This window comes from Neopelma chrysocephalum, unplaced genomic scaffold (genome assembly GCF_003984885.1).
Source record: "Neopelma chrysocephalum unplaced genomic scaffold, ASM398488v2 Primary Assembly neopelma1_96577, whole genome shotgun sequence".
In the NCBI taxonomy this organism is placed as follows: Eukaryota; Metazoa; Chordata; class Aves; order Passeriformes; family Pipridae; genus Neopelma; species Neopelma chrysocephalum.
Window position 1 is genome coordinate 799227 of NW_020925222.1, and position 27236 is coordinate 826462.

A 27236-nucleotide genomic window follows, 5' to 3' on the forward strand; every position below is an offset into this window, starting at 1 on the left:
CATTAAGTCATTTTTTCTGAAGGGAAGAACATCATGAATCCTATCTTTCAGTTTTTTGGAGAGTATTCTGGTTGAGACTGGATCTAAAAAAAATTACTACTTCATGTATCTTTCGACAATCTGTAAAATTAGAAAGTTATCAATGTTGTCATAATCCTAACATGACTTCAGAAAGGTAGCTGTGGTTTTGTATTCCTATGTGAAAAGAGATTTTGTACAAGACTTAGTATTTTTTCTATCTCACCATGTTTATTTCATAATTCACAAATTAATACTTACCTACATTCACTATATAAGGAAGCTGTTGTGACAGATGATACAGTTACATTAGCAAAACAGGTATCAACTACTTTCTTGAGAATCAGTGCTTGTATGATGAAGAAAGAAGCTTCCAAGCCCTCTGCAGTTGTCACAGTTCTCTTTCTCATATTACACTTCTGGTATAATTAACTCCTGTCAGGAATTTATCATACATGATAAGAATTTCAATTAGTGTATACTGTTCACTGTTTTCAAATGTTATTTGTCCCACTTAAATAAGAAATCCTTTCTCAGTATCTGTTTCTTAGATATTTGAGATATCAAATATTTTTCTAACTAGTAAAATAAATAAACAACAAAGTCACCACATTTTTTTCTTTTTTTTCCCTTTCATCTCACAGAGGTACGTAAAAAAAGCATCAGAAAGGTGGGGAAAATAAACCAATCCAAAATCAAGAACTGGAACTGGATTTTTATTTCTACTAGGATGCACAAATGAAAAATTATGTTGTTAAAATTCTAAAGAAAGTGGGGGTTTATTTTGTTTTTCATCCTGTACTACCTTCAGTCTGTCAAGTTATAACATTCTATAGGTTCTGAGGCCAATATCTTTTTCAGTCAAACACTTTTCTGCAAACCTGTACACTTTCTATGGTCCAACACAGCTCTAAATCTCAAAGTAAAATGTGTATTTATGAAATGATAGTGCACAAGTTGAATTGAATGCTTACCCATGGACTTTGTCCGCAGCTGGCACTTCTGTTGCTACTCTTCCTGGAAAACGGATGGATGCCCATGCTCCTTACCCTCCATTTAGGGAAATACCAACAAAATAATTGCTTTTCTGCTGCAACGAACAGGCCAGTGTGGTTGCAAAAGAGCAAACTGAGAGCCAGAAGCCCACTCCCAACCCCGAGATCCTCAAGAAGTCCCTGGATGTCAAGTCAAGGGGCAATGCCCAACAACCTCTGCTCACCCTTAACCAGGCAGAAAACCCACAGAGAGTTTCCTGTGCAAGTTTATCTCAAAGAAGACAAAAGGAAGGGGCACAGGAAAAACATTAGACCTGGAGCTCTAAATGAGCCTATGTACTGCTGCTACCAGTACTGTAGCAGTGTGGTACATGAATCCATTCCTTACCTACTGACACAGCTTCTTTTACTTCGGGGTGAAGTTATTTGTTTTCTGCTGCAGACATCAAACTTTCTGATATTTCAGCTGCTGTGAAGGCAGAACATCCACAGGGAGAACTGAGTTGTCACCAATGCTCTTTCAATTTAGCCTCAGGAAAGAAGTAAAACACTGGGTTGAAAAGCAAAAATTAAATTTACAGTCTGGCAAGGAGAAAATGTCTTATACCCACTAGCACCTCAAAGTCTGAGTCAAAGAGGAACACAGAAACAGTTTAATTATATTGTCACTTTCACTGTGAATATAAAAAGCTTATACTAGATATATCTAAACACTGAATCACCAGAAATATCTCATTTAGTGTTGACAATAACAACTTGTAATAATTTGTAATAAAGCTGTATAAATATTATATCAATTTCTGCCCATGTAAGCTCCTAGTGGACCAACTTAACACACAATAATTCTACTTAAAAAACTTCATCTACTGCATATAATCAAATTTTCAAATTCTTCTGTGAGTAAATTCAGGCATCTTAAGAGCCAAACGCAACCCAAACTCAGGACAACCACTTATGAAGTCTGACAGAGTATTTTTAAATTGCATGTATAAACTGTGGAAAGTATGAAGTCAAGTTTCCTCCAAAGAAATTTGCCAGTAAAACCAATTTCCACTAATTCAAAGTCCAAGAAACAAGGTGTGTGAAATATCTGTGCCCCCCCATCAGAAGGTGTCTGGTTTGTTTTGACACTTTTTTTTAAGAGGAGATTTGCAAAACTATCTCTGTGGGACAGAGATGCACAAATTCTATTAATGACACTTCTGTACAGTCTTACCTAAACTTCAGCTATTTGAAAATACACCTTCTAATGAACAGTATGCTCAGGCTTCATCTAGTATGTCAACTGTCTAAAGAAAACTATCCATGGTTATATAGAGAGTTTGGATGACTTACAAGTATTTCTCAGCTGCAATGATTTGGCCCCAGAAATAAGTAAACATCTAATGGAAAGAAGTCATAGAGTAATCTATCTCTTTAAAGAGAGTAAAGGCTCTGCACTGAAAGCTCCATGGAAAAGAATGTCAAAGAGTTTCTGAACTGGAGAGGCTTTTTGGGTTTTTCGGCTTTTTAAAAGGGCAATAGTTATGATAAGTTTTCCTTTAACTCTGAAACTTAGCTATCATCTCTGCTGAACAATTCTTTTGTGATCGCATTTGCAATTGACCTATCAAGAAAAACCACAGTCACTTACAAGCTGCTAAGAAGCAAAGAATAGAACTGAAATGTAAAGCAGTGAAGCAGTGAATGGAGCTGAGAGGGGGAGAGATACAGTTAAATGTACAAAACACATCAGTCAGACCTTGCTTATCCAACCTACCTTAGCTTCGTTTGTCTAGGTTAGGATATGTGATTGTGATGCTGATCATGTCATTCCCATAGTCAAGACGTGAAAGTCTCACGGATCTACTTTTTTACTCTGAGCAACTCATCCTGAGAGACAATGCATGACAAGAAATGAGCAATCATTTTGTGAGTCATCATCTCTGTTGCCAAGGCACCCTAGTGGATTTGTAAAGTCATCTAAATATAAATATATTTTTTTCCCAAGATTCCCTTTCTCCCCTTTTTCTTTTTGTGTAATAGCTTTATGTGATTTAAGCCCTTAGTATCTTTCCTTGTGGGTGAAGAAAACATTATTCATTATGAGGCTTCATAACATATATATTTTTCTGTTTCTGACAGGTCAATGTCCATTTCTGCAATGTTTTGTGCAATTCTATATGTTGGTAAAACAATTGCTTAGTTTGAATATGTTTCCAAGAATTCTACAGAAGTGTCACCTATTAGGTTGTATTTGCTTTTTTTACTTTTTAGCATGCAATAGCCCATGGGAACCACAACACTGTACATAGGAGGAAATTGTCATTATCTCAGTCTTACTACTGGAGAAATTGTAGGACAATTTTTCAGTGCTTTGCTTCAGGACTTCACTTTTTTTTTGAGAGGTTTATTGGATTTGTTCATTTTGAGACATTTAATTAGCTTACTAACATTGTACACCATAATCATTAATACTTTTCATCTCAATAAAAAGTTCAACTCTTGTAATTCTGATCTTTGGGAAAAGAAATTTATTTTTAGTTCACTACCTGGATCCATAATATCTTTGATCTTGTAAGGGTTTTTAACCAGTCACTGGGCCTGCAGGTTTTTGCCATTGACAGAGCTGAATGATCAGATGGAGTAGTAGGTTCAAGGCAAACTCTTTCGATATCTTGACTAATCAGCTTTTATGATGACAATAATAGTGCAATGACAGTATACTCAGGACATAATTCATACACGTCTTTTCTACCATACAGGTTCAAAGAACTAAAATTCCTCTCAGATGTTATCAAAGAACCTCTCTGAAGTTAATGACAAAACTCAAGTTATACAATTTCTTTTTGAATGAGCCAAAGCTTGTCCAAAGAAATCCAGCAGTTGTTCCTCCACTATTATTGCATTACTTTCTGCAAAGTTCTTAAGATCATTTTTGAGACTTTGGTTTGAATACATCAACTGCTGCTACCACCATTTAAAATAGTTAGTGTAAACATGGTAACTTCTTTCACAGAATATGTGCTCCAGGGCCAGGAATTCAATGATTCTGGTTTTTCTAGGGTCTTTTTTTTCTGATATACATTTATTTTGATGGGTTTGACTTTTTATATACCAATGTGAAATATCAGTCATTTTAACCGGAGTGTTAGACAAGTTCTAGGGCAGTGACTTCTCTCTTCAAAAGAGTATTCAGGCACATTAGTCTTACTTTGATTACCTCAGAAACTAAAACAGTTGCATTTTTTTACAAGACCTGAAGATAAATGTAATTTAGTATAGCTTCTGCTCAAAGGTGAAACAGTAAAGCAGTAATGAGTTTACTGACTCATTTTACCACTCACCTTCAGTCTTTCCCTATTGCTTATTTTTATCTACATACCCTTCAGTCTTAATCTGAGTGTTTTCCCCAAAAACTTTTCCTTTGCATTGGAGATGCAATCTACAATTATGGCAGCTTCAGAAAATGTGCAAAGGAAAACTGAATGAAGTAAAACTTTACCTAAGTTTTATTGCCAAAAAAGGTTCTTAAGGAAAAACTAGCTCTGTACCTGAATCTGAAATGTGTGTTGAATTTCTGGCTTACATGGTTTAAAAACTCAGATGAGAAGAATTTGTAGTTGGAATTGTGAACTTATCTAAGACCTAGGCTCAGAATTATGGCACTGATAAAACTCCTATGAGAAGATATCAAATAAATTATTTAAATTTATGTTAAATATTTGTGATTGCTTTTGAAATCTCTATTTATGGTCATAGTTTTATATTATTTGATAACCTTTTATTCCTGCTCTCTCTCTCTTTTGCAGTAGTGCTGTAACAGGGGTTGGAGCAGGGTCAAGGCACATAAGTATGCTGATGTGCATACTCTGCAGCATTGTCACTGTCATTGTACACTCCAGACAGAAGGAATGAATTCTCAGGATCTCTCAGCTTATACCCCTTCCAATATTTAGTAAAGGTTCTGTGAAAACAAGAAGTGGGGCATAAGGTATAGGTTCTGTTAACTTTATGAATTACATTAATGATGTTGCTTTAATATTTTTTAAATATCAATTGTTATTATATGCTACTTTTAGAAACTCAAACACTTCATAAATATCTTACTCTTATCCTCACTGATTCTCATATCCTTCAAAGTAAATGGGAACATCAGATTGGACTACTTTGACAATAAAATCATTAACATAAACCAAGAGAAAATTACAGTTGTTTACATCATCTCACACTAAAAAAAAAAACCTCACAATGATTTATGATGAACTCCAAATATGCAGAAAAATAGCTTCCAATAGACTGGAAGTGAAGAAATTTTCTTATATTTATTGGAAGTGTCTTAAGGTCATTTGAGCCTTTGCATTTAAAATTAATTTCCTTCTTCATAATAGGTCTGACTGGCATAGACTGTTAAGAACACTGTCCAAAAGTTAATGGAAGTCACATTTCTACTAGTCTTGTTTGTTTCAGAAGGAATGCAGGGAAAAATAAAGCATGAGTATTCTTCAGTCACTTGACAAGATCACAGTGCTGTACATTTAAAACATTCATGGAAAGCACCTCTACTTTTGTATGCTTGTGAATTATTTCTTCCTCATTTTTTCCTCATCACTTGAAAAATAATACATTTCCTCAGAATGACTTTCAACATAGCAATACCTGACAGCATCATTGTCTAAATCCACTTTGACATCTGCAAGTCAGAATCATCTATATCTGGGCTGAGGAGAGGGCACCCAAGCAAAAGAATAGGGTAGCCTGAGGTGAGGAAGAAGGAGTTTCTACTCATTTCAAGGATTTAGAAGAGCCAAACAAAACCCATCTACCTGGGTGGCTTGTTGTACTGAGGACTGATAAGTAGAAGGGGTTTACAGATTTTTGACACGCTATAAACTGTTTGTCAAGTGTCTCTGAGATCTTGTAGCAGAGTAATGGAGAGTAGACTCTTCGTAAGGTGTGAGAAGTACGACACTAATTCTGTAGATTATTATGATTAGATTTATTGCTAATAAAGTATCTAAACATTGCCAATGCAGCATATAAAATAAGCAGGTCTAAAGGGTTATGTTATATGCAGGTTTGTCTAGAAATGTACATATTTACAATACTTGGCCTTGCAGAATGAACAACTACAAAGCAAAAATGCTCCTATGGAGCTTCTTCAGGATTTTATCTCTGTATGTAACCAGATCTTAGTATTTTTACTTACCTGTCTTCAGGGAGGTTGTAAGCAAGCTGTAGCACCAGTCTGCTAGCATGTTTCTTTTGTCTGCTACGTACTATATGAATTTGCCAATAAATAATATTTCTGTATTCATGCATTCTGTATAATGCTGTTTGTGGAAACTCATTACAGGGTCCCAGAAGCCCAAATACATGTGGATCAGTTGAGAATGCATTACATCTATACCCATGAACAGATCTTTCAAGCAAGTACCCACATACTCCTATGGAGTCTGAAGATTGGTAATATCCTGACCATTCAGATGCCCTGATACTAGAAATTTCTCAAAGGGAATCAAGTCTGACAGCACAAACACCTATAAAACAGGATAGGCAAGATAGGAAGGAAGTGAGGATGTATTTACTATGCAAGTCAGTCCTATCTGTGGTTGCAAAGCATGGTGGGTAGGAAATCCTACATGTGACCGTCCCTCTGTACTTGGCACTGATGAGATCACACCTTGAGTCCTGTGTTCAGGACCTTGATTCTGCAATCTTTAGGAGGTGTTTCAAAAGAAAAATTACCTGATCAACATTGTTTCAAATTTTTTGTGCTTATGCACAGACTGTATATAACAGAGACACCTTAGATTTTATCTGGCATATGCCCTCCTGCATTATGTTGTGGTCATGGCTTCCCCTTCAAGGCTGAACAGTTGGAAATTTCTTTGTAATAGCCCATTTCAAAAGATCACCATATTGGGGAAGAACTGAATGTGTGAGAAGGCAGGAGCAAACTTCGAGACTGAATTGCGTGTTGGCATCTAAGGGGAGTCAGAACCCAGTATGTGCTTTTTGCTACCAGTCTTGCTACACTGTGTGAGGCAAAAGGATGATTCAGCATCTAAACTTAGCCTGAGCTGCCCCTTCTGCTTAGTCCAAAAGACACAGCTGTTTTGGTCCTAGCATTCTAAAATGCTGGGCTCTGTGGACTGCTTCTCTAACAAATAATTTTTCCCACTTTAATTTTCTGTTATGGAGATAGTTCTTTCCTTCAAAATCAAAGTATTCTTTTAAAAAAGTAAAATTAGGATAAATTACTGAAATGAAGGAATACGAATTAATGATTCTAGAAAATGTGTACTTGCTTCGATATCACCTCACACATATTTCTTATGCTGCAGTATCTCAGTCCCCTGCTGATCACAACAGTATTTTGAAACTCTTAAGAACATTGTATTAAATGCAGTAGTATTAAATAAGGGCTCTTAGGTGAGATAGAAAACTATACTCAGGATAACCATGGCTGTTGTGCTGTATACATTGCTTCAAAATTAGGTGACAGGTATTAGAAGACTTAGCTAAACTTCTGTGGTTTGGACTTCATAAAGGAGACTTAAAAACTATATTAATCAGCTTTAAACCTACAACTGCAACCAGAAAGCCTGCTAATGAGACAGATCAGTTATAGAGAAATATTCTACTTATCTGTATTGGCAATTAATTATGTAATTTAAAAAAATTCTAGGCACAAAGTGAAACAGGCTCCTCTGATGCAATATTCTACAGACAGAAATAACTGTGAAAGACACAATAATTATTTAGCATTTCCTGTGTCTTTTCCTTTTCTTTTAGAAGGTATGTTATATATATTATTGTAAGGTTTTTGTGTCTGATTGCATAGCAAGGTCACCAATCAAACAAAGAAACAAATATTTTCTCTTCTTCTTTGCTTATGAAGTACCAAATGCAGCTACTTCATTTACTATGTGTAGGCAGCAAAAAGGATGCTAAAAGTATTGCTCCTTCATTTGGTAAAGTAACAAGCACAAGTTCCAAGGAAGAAAACAGGCTTTTAATACTGTCACTTTTATATGTAGACAAAGCAAAACTGTAAAATCAGGCTTGGCTTCAGAAACAGGAAGCAATGTAAATTTTTTTCCAGATGATAGTAGTTATAAGTTTAATAGAAGATATTTAAAAAGAGGGAAGAAACCAAACTAGGTAAAACAGACAGCTCAGAGTCAGGATTAGCAAAACTAAATCATAGAGTAAATCTGGGCTAACAATGGAGACCAACATGCGATTTTGCTCCAATTCATTAATGACTTTGCAATTATTGCAGCGTTATATCAGACCACTGAGTAGGAAAAGGAAATGCTGCTTTATAGCCAAAATAACAGATAACCAGTGCAGCTGCATCTCTTTTGAGGCTGACAAATTCAGAAACTAATGCCCACTGGTTTCAGCGGCATATGGCACCACACAAAAACCTTACAGACTCTTTGGGGTTTCTGAAATGAGTTCCCTTATGGAACCCTGAGGCAGAAGCAAAGGGATGATACCAGAGGTACCACCTGTCACTTACCACCTGCAGTGATTTCTGCTATTTAGGGAAGGAGGAAAAATACTTCTCTGCATTGAGCAAGATGATGAAGATTCATGTCATGATAGACTGAACAAAAGATAAAGACTATTGTCGCCTCCCCATGGTCAGAAAATGCCAGTCTCCTACAGCATTTTCTCACTGACCATAGTGCCTGTTGAAGCATGAGTTGCCTCAGAGGGGTAAGCATAGCCCCTCCCTTACAGGGACTGCTTGCAGGCAGAGCTCTGAGGTCTACATGCCTGCATCTCCAGCAGTAACCCCCCAAAGACTGCTTGAGGGATTAAATGCATATTTTGTAACAGCAGCCTAGAAGGACTTGTCTAAGAAGGGCTTGTCAGAAACAGCTACACAACAGGCATCTCTGCTGCTGTCTGCATCCTCAGACATGTCTCCTCCCACCTGGGCAGCCCTACCACTTGACTAAACTACTCCTGTATCATTCTGCAGGCTTCTCTTGCCTCCAACACTTGCAATTCTAGCAATTTTCTCACTGCACCTTCTCTCTCTTGGATTCTCTCCATCACTCTCAGCAGAAAGTGCAAGGATTGCCCCAAATCCCACGGATCAAACACACCCAGTCACTCTCTCTCTGAAGAACATCCCAGGTCTGTTACTACTCTATGGATACACTGTGGTACATACCAGGGTTTCTGTGCAGTTCCAAGGCAATTACTTTGTACTGTATTATCTTTCTCTCTGATCCAGCAAATATGAATCAATGTACTAAGCAAAGATACCCAGTTACTACACTCCAGTATGGCTTGAGTAATATTGCTGAAGACAGAGAGGTCCTTGGGCTTAAATTGCATCTTTAAATCCATCAACTTGGTTCAAAAAGCAGGGCAAGTGACAAACTTTTTTCAAATAGCAGAATACAGGAACTTGCATCAGCATATACATGTATGCACATCTCAGCAGACATATGACTGGAAACAAACTTAAGAAAGGAATAAGCACTCTGGAACATAACTAGGATGTGGTCAGTCTGTTTGTGGTTGTTTCTTAATAATTTACCCCATCTTTCAAAAATTGCTAATTATTTGAACATAAACATGTCATATCCAGACTCCAGGAAGTGTTTGGTATTGTGGTTTAGATATTTTTTTATTGTAAAGATTTTGTGTAGTATCCTGTTAGATTAGATTACAACAAAAGTTTAAACACCTCTGATGGAGCTCTGCATATATGTCTCACCATATGCCTCACCATCTATAGCTCTTATTCTGCAACAGTGATTGATGTGAAAGGTCTACTGAACACATTCACTGTAATCTAGAAGAAAATAACTTTATCACTTAAGAGGTAGGGCCACACACTCCAGAAGGAAAAATCAGCCCATTACCATGAGCTAAGAACTTGACTTATAGAGGATCATATGAATTATGTGTCCCCCATTCTGCTAATGATCTACAGCTTGCGAATATCCAGGAAAAAAGCAGTCTTATGTAATAAAATAAGGCAGTAAAACCTTCTGAAAAGCTATTTATCAACACTAACTGCCTCCATCACATCAGCGAAATGTTCCCAAGTTACCCAATAGTTACTCAGAGTATGACAAACAGAAGCAAAACTGTTGTATTTAATATCATTTTGCTTCTTTAGGAGAATACTGCATGTCCTCAATACTGAGACACCTATTATAGTAGCCGTGTCACTGTAATAATAAATACTCTAAGAGAATTAATATATAATTAATATTATATTGTTAATATTTAAATTATCTTATTTATATTTTATTTTTATTACGTTATATTATTATGATATATTATGATTTTATTAATATATAATTAATACTCTAATTTCTGAAATTTTGGGGGGATTTCTGCTAGGAATGAACCAGAAACTTTGCCTAATTTCCTTTTTCCAACAGTCTCATCTTGTAGCAAAGGTATTAACTGACTCTACCCCTATAGCATCTGTTTACAACATCTGCAGAGAACATGCATACTATTAGTTCATGAAATCGAAGGAAAAGCAATTAATGAGAAGTGGTCCAAGATCATACATGACTCGCCCTATGTTTCTCCTTTTCTAGTCCAATACTTAGCCACAAATGCTCTCAACCACTTACCAAAGTGCATCAAAGGGACAATAATGAAAACTATGTAGTGATAAATCACTAGCATTTCTATCATGACATTTTGTAATTCTATTGCATTTCTACTGCTATGAATCATATTTTGCGAATGAAATAAGCATCTCTTAGTGGAATGACCTTTTTCTATGAGTGGGGTAGGTACTACACAGTGTATCATTCTTATCTCAGATATGCGCAGTTTGAAAGTCTCAAGTCATTTTAGGTCTTTTTACTTATAAATCAAGGAAATATTTTCAAGATCAAAAATGCCAAAGAAAGTGGCTGGTATGTAAAATAATTTCCGTTGTCACTTGTTATTTCCAAGTCACTCAAAAAAATTCACTTTTCTAAGGACATTTTCCATATTCCATCTGTGCCCAAAAGTGAACACTTCAGAAACAGCTAAGTAAAAACTAGTCCACTTTCTGAGAGAATAGATTTGGTCTTTGTTTCTTTTCTGGATTCTTTATTTCTACCTCCTGGACTACCATACATACATTATTTTATCACATTATACAAGGACTCCTTTTCAAGAATACCAAAGAGAGATTAGCTTTATGCTTTTGCTTTAAAAAAAAAAGTAAGAAATTAATGCAATTTTATCTGAGGTAAATTCATAAACAATCAAAATAATAATCTATTATTCATAATAATACTTGTCTTTTAAAGAATGAAGGATTGTACATGTTCATTTCAAACTTGTTCTGTCAGCTTTGCAGATGTTCTTGTCTAAATGTTTATTGGTTAAGGAAATCAAGAACACAAATGATTTTTTCCTGTATCCTTCCAATTGCAGGGAATACTGGGAGAAATAGGAAGACCCAGCTGACCAACACTGGCTCTGAGACTTGTGCCAGCTGCAATATTTGTGGGTTTTTGATCATGGGTCAGCCTACATGACAACAAACTTGTTGGCAGCAGATGGGGTATACAACTCTTCTAAAGGGGAAAGGATATTTGCACAAGAGTTAGCAAGACTCACTGAAAGAACATTCAAGTAGACCTGAAGGGGGAAAGAGATGTTAGACATGAGCCTGGCATGAGAGTGTTTGAGGAACAGTATACTACTGAGGTCCTTCAGCCTGCCCCATGATGTTCTGAGTACACTAGAGCACACTTGAAATGTCCCTGTCCTAATGGAAGCAGCACCCTAGCCACCTCAGTGGGGGTAGGGGATGGAGGTCCATGTGGCAACAAAGACACGAGACTTGTTGATGTGCTAGTAATCACAGAAATACCTGAGAACATTAACTTACTTACAAAAATATCAAAAACATCAAAAAAGTGTCAGGGTCAATAACCACATAAAGTGTATCTACACCAACACGAACAGCAGGTGCTGGAAGCCACTAAGATGGAAAATTATGATATTATCACAACCATGGAAATATGGTGGAATAACTCATATAACTCTAGTGCTACAATGGATGGCTGTAAACTCATCAGAATGGACAAGTGAAGAAAGAGAGGTGGTGGGATAGTTCTATATGTTAGGGAGTGCTTTGACTATTTACACCTTGATGAAGGTAAGGAAGGGGTTGAGTATTCATGGATAAGAACCAGCAAGAAATCATTAACAAAGATAGCATGGCAGGAGTCTGTTATAGATGAACCAACCAAGGTGAAAAGGGAGATGAAATGTTTTATGAGCATCTGGGAGAAGCCTCATGTCCACTAGTCCTTGTTCTTGTGAGGGACATCTTGTTTCCAGATGTCTGCTGGAAATCAAACACAGCAGAGAGGAAGCAATCTAGAAGGTTCCTGGAAGATAATTTCCTGACACAATTGATGAAGCAGTCAGCTAAGGAAGGCACCTTCTGGACCTGTTTTTTGTGAACACAGAAGGACTGGTAGGTGATGTGATGGGCAGAAACTGCCTGGTGCATAGGAAGTCGAAATAATACAAGTTTAAGGTTCTTGTAGATGTAAGGACGACTGGCAGCAGAATGGTTGCCTTGGACTTCCAGAGGACAGACTTTAGCCTATTTAGGAGCCTGGTTGAAAGAGTCTCTTTGGAGGCAGTCCCAAAGTGCAATGGAATGCAGGAAGGCTTGACAGGGAGAGGTGAGACCTCATTGTGGTCTTCAACATCCTCATGAGGTGAAGTGGAAGGGCAACTACCAATCTCTTCACTCTCATGACCAGTGAGAGAACTCAAGAAAATGGCATGAAGCTGAGTTAGGGAGGTTTAGGTTGGATATCAGGAAAAGATTTTTCATCCAAGTGGTGGGTGAGCACTGGAACAGGTTCACCAGGGAAAGGGTCACAGCATCAAGCCTGTCTGAGTTCAAGAAGCATTTGGACAATGTTTTCAGGCGCATGGTGTGATTCTTGTGGTGTCCTGTCTAGGGCCAGGAGTTGGACAAGATGATCATTGTGTGTCCCTTCTGACTCAACATAATCTATGATTCTACGATTCTATGGCATTTTTCAAGAAGGAATTTTTACACGTGTGTAAGCTGCAGGAGCAGGTATTCCCATGTGCCAAAAGACAAGCCCCTGTGGGGGAGAACAGTCTATCTGAACAGAGAGCTTTGATCGGAACAAAAAAAAAAAAAGAGTTTATGATCTCTGGGAGTGGGAAACTTAGAATGACAACAAGCATGTTATGAGGTTATGAGGTTATGCAGGGAGAAAATTATAGAGGCCAAGGCCCAACTAGAACTGTATCTGCCTGATGGAAATTCTCAACTCCAGCTGTCATCTAATTATCATCATCTTGTTTTCTTCCTCTCATTAATCTACAGGGTTGCTAGTGTGTTTCAGCCATAGTTTGAAGAGATGGTTCTTGGTTTCACTTTGAGCAACTGTGTTCAGCCCTAACAGTATCTGGTTCCTCCAGCGGGCTCTATGCACACACACTCCTACACTAGCAACATGCCTTTATAGTGGATCAGATTCCTCAGAAAACTACCCGTCTCCTTTGCTCTGCACTAAACAATTTACTGGCCTCTTCCTCTCTTCACCTGGATTTTAGTGCTTTTGTCTGCAAGCAAAGACCTTTCATTTTGACTTGTCTTAATGTCTCCTAGGCTCTCAGAGCACTTTGTAAAAACTGAGAGGAGACTGTTATTATGTAATCTATCATTTTTAGGTTTATACAGCATGTGACACTATTGGACCTACATGACAGTTGAATTTAGGTGCCCTCAAAATATGTGTTAAAAACCCAACATGTTGTATCTAAAATCATCATTGATAAATGGAGACACAGAGTTAGAGACAAGCCTGAAATCTCATAGTTATCAACTGGTCCTGGGAAAAGAATTCAGGTAAGTTCTGATTACAAGGAAGTAGACTATTCCTCTACCTGATATTATTCAGTTTGGCAGTTTTCTGGGTCTTTGACTGTAATCATTCATCAGTCATATTTGCTGGTCATTTGGGTTTCCCCATTTTAGACACGAGCCTTACATAAATCTGTAGTTCTTGTCACTTTGCAGTAAAACGCTTAGCTCTGATCATTTGAAAGTTTCTCGGTTACGTCCCAAAACACATTCCTCCAAGGAAAATGTGATTTAAGAAAAAAAAGAAAAATATGGATGTTAAAAAACTCTTTAGCTGAGCCCGACATTTTACTTTTTAAACATTGATATACTTTGGGCTTCTTCTTATTTACATGCTTCAGTGCTTGCTTAGGACATAAAGAGTACTATATTGTCTTGAGGGAGCCACAGAGCAGCTTTGTTAGTTAAAATTACTTGCAGATGGTAATTTTTGGCAATTAATATTATGAATTCTTGTCACATGGGGCTTGGGGAAGGCACTTCCAGGCTGCTACTTATCTCTATAAAATGAAGGAAAACGTCAGAAATGGCGGGCCCACTGAGAGGATCATGCTAAAATGGGAAATGCTAAAATTACCATATTTATGGTCACTGTAGAAAATGAAGGTCTGAATGAGCTGCTAGGTTTATAGAGACTGCTAAATATTTTTTAAAACTTTCTATGCAGCCTCATGTAACATAAAAAGAGCAACTACTCCTCTCAGAAATAATGAATAAGCAAAAAACTTGAAGTTTAATGCAGTTTTGCTTGTAACTACTGCTGCCTATGACTGGTAATCATAAAGGGAAGAAAGAATTCCTTTTCAGGAAAATTTTCAAATTCCTGTGGTTAGCTTTTGGGTTTGGGGAGGATAGAGTGCTCATTGTCCCTCTCATGTTCTCCTCTAAGGTTAAAAAAGGTTTAAAAATGTTGTGGAAAAATTTGTTTCAACCTTCCTGTTCCAGAGCAAGTGATTTGTGCTCATCATGTGTGGTGGCTTGACACTAGCCAGGAGCTAAGCACCACACAGCTCACTGTTCCCTCACCACACTTAGCAAGACAGAGGAGAGAATATAAAAAGCAAAACAGGGAAAATTCGTGGGTCAAGATTGAGACATTTTAATATGCAAAGGAAAGAGGAAAAAGACAAAAAAACCTAATCCCAAACAAACAAGTAAACATATGTCACAAGTAGACTGATGCACAGCCAGTCTCCAGACAGTCTATCCACTCTAAAACCCCCCTCCCCTCCTTGATGAGCATTATGCCATAAAATATGGAATATCTCTTTTGTTAGTTTGGGTCAGCTGTCCTGGCTGTGTCCCTTCCCATCACCTTGCCCATTCCCAAACTGCTCACTGGAGGGCCAGCGTGAATGCCTTGTTGTTGTTCAAATGCTGCTCAGCAATAGTTAAAACACTGTGCTGTTACCAACATTGCTTTGATCACAAATTGAAAGCACTGCACACATGAACTACTATGAAGAAATTAGGTCCATCTTGGTCAGATCCTCTCGAGCATTAGGGCACCCTCAGATTTCACTAATGTGTCAGATTTTTATAGAATTTTTTTTTTTCATTTCAGCGCCGCTTAACCTAGAAGCACCATAGTAATTCACTCTGCTGTGCAGAGAGAGAACAGGGAGGAAGGCAGTACTTAAACAGCCATTCATATTTGTATTTTTCACACTACAGGTACAATTAGAGAGTCAAATCACAATTTAGTATGTCTCCTCTGACTCTGTCTGTGTGAAAGTAGTGTGCACTTTTTAGATGAAGTGGCAATTGCAGAATGACACTGCTATGGCTGTATGGTTTTTGGGCCAGAGCTACAATATGATTGTCATCCACCCGGTCATGTAGTTATACACACCAACATCTGTAAGAGGTCATAGTGGGATAGAAGTGCTTCTGTATATCTGGGTATACATCTGTGATTAGCAACTAAATAATTCTACAGCATACAATTTTACTTCTGAAGGTCTCAAGCTCTGATATTATATTTGCTGACAGATAAAAATAAGAAGAGTTGTGGCTAACTAAAAAGACACAGGAATAAACTTAGGCAAATGGGATGGATGGACATACAGGAAAATGAATTGGTTTCATTGACACTTTGCTTTTCAAAATAAAATAAACTTGTGACAAGATTACCTCTATGAATTGTCCCAACATGCTAGTCTACTTTCTCTACACTGATTCCTTAGGAAATTTAGTAAAGAGAATTATGGAAGACATTCTAATAACTTGGTAAACTTGGGTTTTGCTCCATCAGCGTATCACAGAAACCTGCAATGAAACTAGTGCATGGCTGCCAGCAGGGCAGCCATAGAATAGACTTCGGAGATGCTGTGATCATTGCCATCTTGACTGAGAGAGGGAACTGACCCAAAGACTTATGATGCTAAAAGTCTGTGCTGGAGAGCCATGGCTCCATGTACCTCAGGCTCGGCCTGCCATTTTGCCACTGAAGTTCAGACCCTGGTGAGCATCTGGATCATTCCTCCAAGACTGGTGTACAGTAGGAATGGGGCTATGTGGGTTGGTGTCTTTTTTTTTCTTCTGTACAAAACTGTTGTGGATTAGATGTACGTGATTAAAGGTTTTCAGATATAGTCAGAAATTAAATTTTAAAGCTTTGAAAAAATAACTGAACAGAATTTGTTCTGAATCTGACATGACTACATCAAAGCACTACATGGCAGAGAATTTTAATAGCCCATATAACAGCTGAAGTGTGCTTTGTTCTTCTTCATTCATCGAGGTTTGGGCTGCTTTACAAGAAGAGCTAAAAAGTTACATTTCCACTTATGTTACCTTATTTGCTTACTTTGGTGTTTCCTGTACAAATAATTTTTTTTGGTGGACTTACAAACCACACTGAGCAAAACAAGTGCTTTTTATTCTCAGGTAGCCTTTGTGCTTGTGCAGCTTAGCTGCTTGCATGTTAATAAGGCTACAATATCCAGACTTTATCAAATAATGCTGTACTACCTCTAGACAGTATGTACAAATGTCACTGATTATTTCCTAGGTCTAAATTTTGGGTACAATCCTAACACCAATCACTGCTACTGTATTAAAGCTGCTGCGCTGTTCAGTTCTTCTTCCCATGCTAAATTGGATTGAACCAAATATCTGCCACAAGGCATCCAACCCATGCCTATCTCTGTCTGAGGTGACTGAAAGTTCCTCCTCCTGTTACCATTAATTTTCTTATGGCTAACAACCTTTTAAAAAGCAAACCAAAGCTAAAATCAAGACCAACTTCTTACTACTTTTTAAATCATACTATTTTACCTCAGGAAAGCAGGAAGCCAGGAATGTAACACCAAATTTTTCCCATAGGAGAATACTTCAATTTCCATTTGACACATTCAGATTCTCTCTGGTCATATGATATTTCTACCATTTGAAACACTGGGACATTTTCTGAAATGACTTGTTCTTAAAATATTTTCAGTCACAGGAACAAAAATGCTAACCTCAAAATACGCATTTTACTCCAAGGCCTTACACTGGAGGAAGCAATATTCAGAATCTGACTCTTCTGTAGTTTGTACTGTTCCGTCAATTGTCAGACAGGGACAATAAGCCTCCTAGAGCCTATAGAGGTGGTATTATTTTTTTAAAACCTAACAAAATGTTTTTTTTTCATTGAAATTGTGGAATTGACTAATCAGCATCAAATTTTTAGTATAATGCTTGTGCAATTTTTTTTTCAGATTAAGCACAGAAAAGAGTAAAGGAGATGAATATCTTTAAAAATTAAAAGCGGGTCATAGAAAATTTTAGAAAATGGTAGCGACACAAATGTTAGAGACTGAAGTAAAAAATGGTTACTATTTCAACACACGATTTATAAAGAATGCTAGCACAGAGCGGACAAGGGCAAATATTAATGGAAATAAAAATTGTGTGTTGCAATTGTCATCTAGAAAGTAGCTGTTGCCAGATAATTTGATTCAGTTATGTAAGAGATATATATAGTGTGTAATACAGAAAGAAATAATCCTTATTTTGTGCTGAATACAAAGCATCAGATGGATGGTCTTGTATGAAAAAATTTTTGATCAATCATTGTCTCTTTAGCCTTGACAGCAAACGTCATGTGCCCTCTATGGCCACAAGTTAATACCAATGCGTGAGCTTCCTTCCATCTCCCATTTCCAACAACAGTGTCCTGGGGTATGAGAAGTAATTGTGGATTGCTTGTTACATGCATGAAAGATGAAGTTAATACTGTATAGATGCACTTTTTTCACAATCAAATTTCCAGTGATTTTCCCATCTGGCAGGTAAATCTTCAACTATCCTCTTCTCTACACCCGGCTCTCTCTTGTCTGTGTAACTTGGTCAGCTATAATCAAAAGGTATATAATGTGAAAATACCCCTTCAACTACCCTAGTAGATTTCTTCCCACTCTCAATCTGAGTCGGACAGTGAGTTAAGCCATGGAAAGAGAAACAGTCTTATGATCCCAGCAATAACATGAGAAAAATGCAAATATTTCTTTTCATCAGACATCAGTTTAACAGAACATAATGCAAGGATGCAATATATAAAACTAAGTCAAGCATGTGAAGACAATGGTAAATATGGCATTGATCAGCAAAAGGCTAAGCATTGCATCCCTCAAATTTGTGTAGAAATATGCCTGTGAATGAGAACCAGCAATGTGAATCCTTCTTGAAACTATTTTTCTTGCTGGTGACAACTTGCCAAAAGTAACATTTCAATAAATAGGTGCCATACATAAACGATAATCCTGGGAGCTGAGGACAATGCACCAAGAATGACAGAGATGTACTGTGCACAGCTGTGCAAAAATCCATTTTGTTCAGCCATGGCAAATTTATGTCACAAATCTGCATGTCACAAATCTGTATGTGCTGTGCTTAAACATCAGGGTTTCTTTGGGTATGTTAAATGAGGGTCATTTTCCCCTCCTTCATTTTTTCTGCTGTTAAGCAGAAGAAAAAATCTTCTCATCTTGTCAACAGCAAGTTGAATCTGAGTCAGCAGTGCCCTGGCAGCCAGGAGGGACAACCGTGTCCTGGGGGGCATCAGGCAAAGCATCACCAGCCAGTCAAGGGAGGGGATTGTCCTACTCTGCTCTGAACTGAGGCGGCCTCACCTTGAATATTGTGTGCAGTTTGGGGCACTGCAGTATAGGAAAGATATAAATCTATTAAAGAATGTCTGAAGGAGGGCTAAGAAGATGATGAAGGGCCTTAAGGGGAAGTCATATGAGGAGCTGCTGAGGTCCTTGGTCTGTTCAGCCTGGAGGAGACAGAGGGGAGACCTCACTGCAGTTAAAGCTTCCTTGTGAGGGGAAGAGGAGGGGCAGACACTGATCTCTTCTCAGTGGTGACCAGTGACAGGGCCTGAGGTAATGGATGAAGTTGAGTCAAGGAGGTTTAGTTTGGATATTAGAAAAAGGTTCTTCCCCCAGAGGGTGGTTGGGTACTGAACAGGCTTCCCAGGGGAGTGGTCGCACCACCAAGGCTGACAGAGTTCAGGAAGCATTTGGACAACGCGCTCAGGTACACAGTGAGATTCTTTGTGCTGTCCTGTGCAGGGCCAGGAGTTGGATTTCAATGATCGTTGTGGGTCCCTTCCAATGCAGCATATTCTGTGATTCTGAGTGATTCTTTTTCATGGAGCAACTGTTCATTTTTCAGCTCAGGATCAAAGTTTCATTACAAAGAGGTTTTTATTTACTCTTTTTTCCTTCTTGCTTTTTTTTCTGAGGGTTTCAATAAATTATTTAAAGTTGTATGTTCTTCATACATGAATAAATCAGATACGGTTTAGAGCTGAAATTTCCATAGTGGAATACTTACCTTGGAAAAATATTTGAATTTAGGGAGTAAACTAGCAGTTACCCAGGGTTTCTAAAAATTTAGTTAAAAAGATTTCTTCCCAGTTGAGTTCAAGAGTTCAGTATTGGTTAAGTCTTTCTTTTCCAAACTAGGGACCATTCAAGAAAAGCCAATGACAAAAATAATTTCCAATGACAGCCAAAGGGAGGGGTGGGGTGCTACTATGTGTGTAAATGAAAGAGCTTTTGAGGAAAGGAAATATTCTGGAGTACAATGTCTCTCACTCTTCCCCACAGTTCAAGATTGTGTAGGGATGACAGTAGGGTTTAAAAGAAATTTACTGTGGTAAGTTTTTGTCCTTCCTTTGTGTAGTCAATATAGGATGCTACTGCCATATTTTTGTTGCTTTTTAGGCAAGCACAGATATCTATATACAGTACTAAAAGGATCCCTCTCCTAATCATATTCCACTTATTTCATATTTATTTTTTTTAAGTGCATAGTGTGGTGATAGATCTTGGAATGGATGTTTGTACAGGCTAATGGTATCCTGGGGTACTTTAGGAAAAGCATTGCCAGCAGGTCAAGAGAAGTGATCCTGCCCCCCTGCTCAGCCCTGGTGAGACCTCACCTGCAGTGCTGTGTCCAGTTCTGGGCTCCTCAGTACCAGAGAGACATGGAGCTCCTGGAGGGAATCCAGTGGAGCGTGACAAAGATGATTAAGGGACTGGAGCATCTCTCTTAACAGGACAGGATGAGGGAGCTGGGCCTGTTCAGCCTTGAGAAGAGACAACTGAGAGGGGGCCTCATCAATGTCTATAAATATTTGAAGGCATGGTGTCAAGAGGATGGAGCCAGGCTCTTCTTGATGGTGCTGAGCAACAAGGCAAGAGAAAATGGACAGAAACTGATGCACAGAAAGTTCCACCTGAACATGAGAAAGAACTTCATTACTGTGGGGGTGACCAAGCATCGGAACAGATTGCCCAGACAGGTTGTGGAGTCTCCCTCACTGGAGATATTCAAGAACCATCTGGACACACTTCTGTGCAGTGTGTTCTGTACGATCCTACTAGAGCAGGGAGATCGGACCAGGTGACCCACTGTGGTCACTTCCAACCTTAACTGTTCCCTAATTCTGTGATTCTGCAATTTGCTATTTGTCCTTTTCTTCCTGGAGATTAACATACAGATTCAGTGTCATTCACTAGTCAGGTACAAACTGAAGTCATACAATTAATGCTGACCATTTTGGAACAATTTACCAGTTTATCACCATGAATATACACTGCTGTAAGCAGCCTGACAGGGATTGTTTTTCCTGCCCACAACTAATTCCAGAGTATTACCTACTCTCCCTCTTCTAGTCATATTCTTCTACTTCAGTCAATGAATTATTTCAATGAACTATCATAATAGGAACTTATACAATATTACTATAATACTTCTGAAAAACTGGATTTTTAAGGTGACTTGAGGTTCACAGAAGGTGTAAATATCAATTAATATAGCAGGAAATATAGAACAGCTTCCAAAATTTTGAACTTTTTGCCTTCCTCTTTTTTATTTTATCTGACATTACAGTTTTGTGGGTTTTCTTTAACTAGTTAACAAGATCATCTTCATTAAATCCTGATCTTAAATGGTAGTAGAAAAACTCTGTACTTATATATTTAACTAGATAACTCTCTTTCAATTTTTTTTTCTTTCCTTTCCTACCCTCCTTTTAATGACTCATCCTATTAAAATATCCACTTACCTATAGTTTAAAGAATGGGAACAAATAAAAACTTCCCAAGGATATAAAAAAATTAATTTTGAGAAAATGAAACACTGATGCCACAGATAATTATACTATCCCCATATTTTCCAAGTGTCAAGGTTTGTCAGCTTGTTTTTATTTCAATACCAATAGCATCTCTCTATGATACCATGTTTTTGAGATCACTAGTCACTTATTAAATTTGTTTCCTTTTTCTATCACACAACATTTTGTGTTAGACCTCTGCCACCCATTCTTGTTTCTTCAGTTCAATGCAGTTGTTACACTGGCAACTTCTCCTACACAATACATAAAAATTAAAAGTACTCTTGTGATCTTGTACTGGAGTCGCCAAAGAAATACAGCCAAATTTCATTTGATGGAGAAGTCAACACATAATGATCCTGTTTGTGCAGTGATTCTCCACTTGCTGCTCAGTTTTTGGTATAAATGTGCCTTTAGGAATGCAAAATCATTCCAGACTTCTGATTATTTAGTTTCCAAATTTCAATATCCACTTTTATTCAGGCTATGTTTGGATTACATTATGGTGTCTTTTCAAGACAGAAACTGAAACATGGTATCTTTAAGTGGCATTGTATTAGACCTACAGATGAAAAATAAAACCTGAAAGGCCCTGCTGTTGCTGGAACAGAGCATCAGACTAGAGTAGAGATACTGCCTTTTCTTTTGAGTGTTAAAAGTTTTCAGAGCACTGATGATGAATGGCTAAATTTCAAAGAAGAACATTGCGATAAACCCTCTTTTGCAATTCCACTGTCCTGTTCAAATAGCTCCGTTTCAGGGATGTTAAGGCTACTTTCAAGTTTTTTTTGTATTTAATAGGCTAAAATGGGAGTAGTTATCACTTCCAATGTATCAATTTGAAAGCAGGAAAGAAAATATCAGATTATTCTCTCAAAAGGAATTAATACTGAATAAACAATTCACTATTAAACTTTTCAGTGAACAAACCAGGTGAGCCTTAGAATTAGAGAGACAGTGACCTTGTCTTTTACCAGTCTAGGAATTAGTGCATAAAGTCATATATGCAGGAAATTTGATAAGTCTATTGCAGTAAATGTAGCAGTTTATGGACCTTTTTCAAAAACTGATGACTTAATAAATTCTACATGGATATCTATGCTAGATCCTTGGCAAGAATACATTTTCTAGCACTTATTATTATAAGGACAGTTTCATCAGTGTTTCTCACATAAACTTGCATACCAAGGTTTTTCAACAATGATGGAAATGACATCAAAACTTTTCTTTCACTGAACCAGATAAATTTGAACACACTGAGCTTACCTAGGATAATTAAGCTCTGAATAACAGCAGCTACTGGGGAGCAGTGAATTGTTGCGAGTGGTAGAAATTCCAGTCAGAATGAGAGCCCAGGGAACCTAAAGTTAGTTAAAATTTTTTGTTAAAAATAGTTTTTTCACAAAGATACTTTACTCTTTCAAAATGGACAGTATCCTTCTTTTGCTGTAGTTCACATGAGATTACATAAAGGTATTTTTCCAGCTCCTCAAAATGTAGCACAAAATAATGTGAAATAGATTCTTTCTGTTTTGAAGTATTCTGCATTGAAACTGAGCATCAGATGAACTCCAAGTAAAAGGAAAGTACAGCATTCATCATGCCTGAAATTTCTTTCGTTTTGTGACAATTCTCAGTGATTTTGAATAACACTTGACAACAGAACAGCGTAGGTGAAGCGATGCATGAAAACCCTCTCTTGTTCCCCTGGTTAAATGCAGTTAGTGAACTGGAAAATTGATATAGATAAAACTGGTGCTGGTTATCTATAGGACACATCAGCATTGAACTGGTCAGTGATTCATGTTTAACCTGATTAAAGTGAAACCAGACGTGTTTTTTATTCCTTCATCCTATGCCAAACAGATGGCCTATCACTCTCAGGCGACCATGAAAGTATGGTACAAAAGTCTCTTGGAATGAGTTAGATAGAAAATGCAGTATATAATGAAAAATTTTTAAAAATAATCTGTAAATGGTCATGTAATGTTAATCACACAGACTTAAAACTATGCCATGCAATGATACATCATTGCTATAGAAATGCTCCCTACTTGACTTTTAAAAATTTGTCATTTTGAAATAATTTACTTTAAAATATAGATCAGAGCAATCAGTTTTTTAGAGCATACTTACACTTGCTTAGTGAAAATATTCATAACAAAATGCTGTCATGTTAAATAATGGTTTTTAATTTAGAATTTGTACTTACATTCTAAGAATGGTAGCTGTATTATATTGCTCTATCTGCTTTTCTGAAGTTCAGGGGCCTAACGTTACTCCTAACCTGATCCATATCCTTCAGGACTTCAAACTCCCCCATACATGGTCACTGCAGACCAGGCTGACTCCAATCTTGATGTCCTCAGTTAGCTCATTTACGTTGGTGCAATGAAGTTGCGTCATGAATAGTGAATTCTATTTTCATTTGCTGTCTCCATTTTGACAACTAAAAATATTCTGTGAAAAATCACAGACATTGTGCGTGAAATCACCGAAGAAATTCACAATATATTCTTGGAAATTAATAGTGGAATAATACTTATGACCATTTATATATATCTTAAGCAACACAGGGGCTTAAAACATGGGGTATGAAAACATTATAATACAGATTTTTCTACAAATCCGAAGGCAAATTTCATTTGGACTTAAATTTTTTAGCAAACCTCCACTAAAAAACACATTACTTCCATAGTGATGTAACCCAAATTCTGAATAAGATGACAAGAACCTCTAAAAAAAAAGCTGTCCAGTAAATAAAATAATTTAAAAAGAAAGATCAAAATGGCAGTTTTCTATGGAAGTGTATTAAAAGTGGCTAATTGTTTTTTCAACCTTTAGTGTTTCCTAGTAAAAACAGATGCTGAGGGAATCTTGGAGTGAACAAATGAAAGGACACTGTTCATGGTAGAGCTACTTCTTCACTCACTGATGTTTATTAAAGGGGAAATCCCTCTGTTATGACAGATTTGTTTAACCTCCAAAACAATCTGAATTCATTCCACCATTGCTTGTTCTTTTATTACTACATTGTTGTTCTTTTATTACTACAATGCCACCTTTCCACTCATACTTTGACCTCTTTTAGAGTGACAGTCAATCTCATTGGTAATATAAGAAAGTGAAATATTCATGATTTATAGCCAAGCTGTTTACAACTTTAATATGTTCCTCCTACTGCAGCCTGTTCAACCATGTAAACCTGTTAAATCTGTATTTATTTTTTTGGTGAAAAAAGTGGAATCATCATCACTTGTAAGTTACTGGTTTTCCCTCTTTTGTTGCTAAACTTGCACCAATTTCTCATGACTATTTGCCTTCATGTATTAATCTTTGTTTTATTTTGAGGCAGCAAACATATTTGATCCGTATCGTCAGTATTTGGAAAGGGCACTGAAGAATGGTAGTGATTTAACCCAGTTACCCTTAGCTTTCAATAAAGAATTTCTTGAACAACTCACAAGAATATCTAAGCATTACCTTGTAATGGAAGTGAGGAACTGTAAAGTAACAAGTAAGCAGCAGCAACAGGGGTAGCAACAATTAGAGATGTACCTAATGGATCTAAAGAAAAGCTACATTTAAAAAGGAGAGAAAAAAAGAGAGCTAGATTATTTAAGAGTTATCAGCCCTCTGCAGTCAAAGTATTCTTTGGGGAGATATCTCATAACAACATACATAAATAAAGACGTAATATTTCTTACACTAGTGAGAGGGAAGCAGAGACAACTATGACAAGTAAAAGTAAACATCAAATTCTCTCTACTAGTCTCCTTTTAATTACCTTGTGCACTAATTCTCTCTAGTACAGCAAGTGGCACACTGCTGTTCTTGTAAAGCAATGTAAAGGGTGAAAAAAAGAAAAGGAATTTTGCCTTTTTTCAAGAACCATCTACCCTGCCTTCAGGAAGTAGTGTCCCAGTCTAAGCTGGAAGGTTTTGAAAGTCTGTGTTTAAAGCATGCAAAAGAGGAGGAGAGAGTAACAAATAATCCAAGCACAAGTATTTTTTGTCACACTCAAGTATACATTCTCTTTACAATTCTACATGAAACAAGAGTCTTTGTTAGCAGCCAGTGACCTTCAGAGTAAAGTTTAAACAGTGTGTGTGTATGTTTTCCTTACCTGGTTACTCTTGCAGTTCTTAGAATATGAAGTTGGAATGGTATCAGAAAATTTTTGGCACTTTAGTGACTGCTTGGCAGAAGTTTTAATGGCAGACGAAGAAAACAAATGGCAAAAATATCCAAACTCAACTCAAATCAAAAGAATCAAAAGAAGCCACAAAATAGTTTTTAATTCCAGGTCTTATCTGTATAAATCACAAAACAGCCACTAGAAATGGGTTGAGTGTTTTCTTTCCAGGAAAATGTTAGGCTGGACAGAAAGCAGAATCTGATGCTAGAGATAAATACATTGAAATTGGGTAAACATCTAAATTTTGGATGGCATTTTAAAGTAACCACCCAGAAAGCTTTGTCTCCTACAGTAATGTCTTTAAATTGGGACAGGGTTACAGTCACTCTGACATTAAAGGAAAAAAGAGCTTGTTAATATCAGTGCCTGTCATCTACCAGCTTTCCATTTACCCCAGCAGATTAGTCCTGATTCGTGCCAAAGCATGGGAGAAGCATTGCTCTAATTTATTTTACTTATGGTCCCCACTAAGGTTATTTATCACATATATATAGGCCATGTTAACATATGTAGGCCCTGGCAGATGATACATTGAGCAGACCTCATCTCAAGCCTATTCTTTTGCATGAGCCATATTTTTCATTTTGCTTGAGGGCAGTGATTTCTAAATTTCTGTTCAAAATCCCCAAACCTCTCACTCCTTTTGTAATTTAGATGTAAAAAAAGAGTTCAGAGATCTACAAGCAACCTTTACAGATATCCACAAAACACAATACAGGGGGAAAAGTATTATTAAAAAAATATAAAGAAGAAATAGGAGACAAACATACTTTCCTGATTCCTAAAAGAAGGAGTGATGCAGTCAACAATAGATATTCCCAAAAGACCTCTGAGAGAGACTTTAGGTTTCTGACTGTCAGACTCAAGAGAGCAGTCCAAGAAAAGCATGCAGGTAGAAAGTCCTTATAGGCAAAATCCTCCTCTGAGAGGGACTGGGATGATCCAGAAGTCACTGTCCTGTGCTACACTCCGTGTTAGAGAACAGAACAAAACCAGACCAAACAAGCTCTGTAGGCTATATTCACAGCTATTTTACTCCATGTAGGCCCATTAGTTTCAATGCAACTGTACTACTTTGTACTACTTAGAAACTGGTGTCACGAAAACAGAGAACAAAGTGGTGTATGTTGCTTAGGATATCTGAGAATGTTATTTTTCCTTTAATATCTCTTTAATCAAAAATGGAATTGTTTTTTCTCTCCACAAATAAATAAATGAAGTAAACTCATTGAGTCAGTCTTATAAGAACAGGAAATAATAAATCTAGAAATTCTGAATGCATTTTTTAATGAAGGTGCAACAAAGAGAACTGTCAAAATTTGCTGCAAGAGTTCTTCTAGCTTTTGGTAGCAATTGTTCAATATATTGAAAATATGAATAAACTGAAACTATTTTTAGTATAATATATTTTTTCTTTACTGTAATTATAGTATGTACTCATGACTAACATTTCATTAAATCCTATTTCTGAAAAGATAAAAATTTAATTTAAGATACATATGCAACCCAGTAAAACTA